Source organism: Tamandua tetradactyla, chromosome 3, assembly GCF_023851605.1.
Source record: "Tamandua tetradactyla isolate mTamTet1 chromosome 3, mTamTet1.pri, whole genome shotgun sequence".
Classification (NCBI taxonomy): Eukaryota; Metazoa; Chordata; class Mammalia; order Pilosa; family Myrmecophagidae; genus Tamandua; species Tamandua tetradactyla.
Window position 1 is genome coordinate 217,165,654 of NC_135329.1, and position 2,744 is coordinate 217,168,397.

A 2,744-nucleotide genomic window follows, 5' to 3' on the forward strand; every position below is an offset into this window, starting at 1 on the left:
GCAACATAAATTTGAGGGACAAAAATAAACCCATAAAATGGGCATTTTCATTGATTTCTAAATTCTACCTTTTACAATTATGAACAATACAGCAAGGAATAAATTTTTTCACTCTGAGGTATATATCTAGAGTCAATTCCTGAGTAGAAGGTTAAACACATTCTCCTCTATCTCATAAATTTCTGTATTAACCACACATCACTAAGGCTGCAGGCATCTTTCTGCATGATTGTAATCCATGTCAGCCCATTCCGCAATGTGGAAGTAGATTTTGAAATTTATATAATCACAAAGTGGTCATATCCAGAATATATAATGAAGTTTGACAAATCAATATAGCAATGGTGAAGAGCAAAGTAAAACAAAATGTGTAAACCATCAACCACACCCACAACAGATTATCCAGATGGATCCTAAATCTATGAAAAGAGGATGGACTTCATCAGACAGAAGGGAAATCCACAAGAAGTACATGGAATTTGGAGAAGCCTGGAGGCCATGGAGCTGAGCCTTTGGCCCAGATAATTCAGGTGTCTCATATTTACCTTCTTCTCCTCTTCTCTATATTGCAATAACCAAAAGCTCATCCATATTCTGAGCTGCCTGTGGTGGAAAAAAGGCTTTCGTTATGGCTTCAAGTAACCGCATACTGTCTCCTGTCCAGCTGGGTTAACGGTTCCATTAACTGTGAAATGGAAAGCCCCATGGTATTGTGTCCAGGTTTTCAGAAGGTCACTGGTTCTTTAGGGACCCATACAGAACTTGGGACAAGCATCTGGAACAGCAAGACAAGCTCATTGTGTGGCTGTGGGAGGGCTTCAGCCTGACTCAGGGAAGGAAAGGATGAAGTAGAAGCACATCTGATGAGGTGAGAGGAAAGAACCAGAGGAGGGAATTCCCCAGTCCTCACAATGGTCAGAACCGGCTTTTTCCTCTGATGTTCCTACATATGGGACACCTGGGGTTATTACATGACCACACAATTACATGAGCTCAGTACAGACTGAGAGTAGAAGGTGACAGAGAATGACCATCCACACCAAGAACTAGTGCACAAGGAAGAGTTTCCCACACCTGGCCTCACATTCTACTCATGGCTGTGCCCAACCTGTGGCCAAACCCCCAAATATTTTCACCATTGCTCCAGAGCAGGATTATGTGTTTTCTAGTGGCAAGGAACTTAATTATCACTGTAAATTCCTGTCTTCTACGCTGTCAAGAAACATGGAATGTATGGATGTACTCTTCCAAGCACCCCATGTCTGCTGTGCCTCCCTCCTGCACTCAGGACACCCTCTCTCCCTTGCCATCTTCCTTCAAATGGTCACTAGTTTCTGGCTGAGCCTCCACAGGGCATCCTTCACATCCTTGTTCCGCAGACTGTAGATGAGGAGGTTGAGCATTGGGATGACCAGGGTGTAGAAGATGGACACCACTTTACCTTGCTCCATGGACTGTAGAGCTCCCGGCTGAGCATACATGACATAGAGGGTTCCATAGAAGAGAGATACCACAATCATGTGGGAACCACAGGTGGAGAAGAGGTTCTATCGCCCAGCTGTGGAGCGCATCCTCAGGATGGTCACAGTGTTGTAGCCATAGGACACGAGGACCACGAGTGTGGTGCCCACAATGATGAGCTCACAGAATCCAAACATGACTAGTTCAATGAGGACTGTGTCAGTGCAGGCAAGTCGGAGCAGGGGTGGCACGTCACAGAAGAAGTGGTCAATGCGGTGGGAGCTGCAGAATGGGAGATGAAATGTGAAGCTGGTCTGCACAATGGAGTTGAGCTAGCCTCCACAGTAGGAGCCCAGCACCAGACAGGTGCAGGCCATAGCGTGCATGGCAATGGGGTAGCTCAAGGGGCTGCAGATGGCCATAAAGCAGTCATACGCTATGACAGCCAGCAGGAAAGTCTCTGAAGTAGCTAGAAGGGAAAGAAAGAAGAACTGGGTGGCACAGCCTGCAAAGGTAATGAACTTGGTCAAGGAAAAGAAGTTGTTGAGGGCATTGGGGGCGATGACAAACGAGTAGCACAGGTCCAGGAAGGACAGGTTCTTGAGAAAGAAGTACATGGGGCAGTGGAAGCGGGCATCCATGGTGATGACCATGATCATAGTGAAGTTTCCCACGATGGTGACCATGTACAGGGTCAGGAACACAGCAAAGAGCAGGGCCTGGGTCTCAGGGCCACCCTTGAATCCCACCAGCACAAACTCCTTCCAGGAGACCCCTGAGAGGTTTCCATTTCTCTGAGGTGGCATGGCCTGAGACCAGAAACCGGGTGCAGGGAGGAGGCAGCAGGAGGTAGGATATCATAGTTGCATGGTCCCACATTCCCCTGGAACAGAGGTGCCATTGTTGCATGCTTCTCAAGACCCAGAAGGATAAGAGCATCTGCTCTGCTTCCAAATGATCTCTGAGTGGCCTAAAGGGGACAGTTTATATAATTAACTAAATCATAAATATGCACTGAGCCCTCACTTCAGGTCAGTATGAGATGTTGCTTTAAGATGCAGGGATGCCTGAAAAACTGAACCTTGGTATAAAGAAGGCATTTATAGCTCCTCCCTCTTTATCCTACCTTGAGTACTCTCCCATCCCCACCAGTGATGCCCCTTCCTCAGTTCTATACTGTACTTGCACATACATTTGATATATTGTACTTCCACATACATTTGATCTTGCACTGTCCATACCATGTTCCTAATTCATTAATTCTACTAATGGTGTGGAGTGCC

The 2,744-nt window shown here is 46.5% G+C and overlaps 1 pseudogene; it reads right to left on the reverse strand.

Moving 5' to 3' along the window:
* Window positions 1–1,316: 1,316 nt before the first annotated feature.
* Window positions 1,317–2,267, reverse strand: LOC143676669 (olfactory receptor 9S13-like; annotated as a pseudogene).
* Window positions 2,268–2,744: the final 477 nt, after the last annotated feature.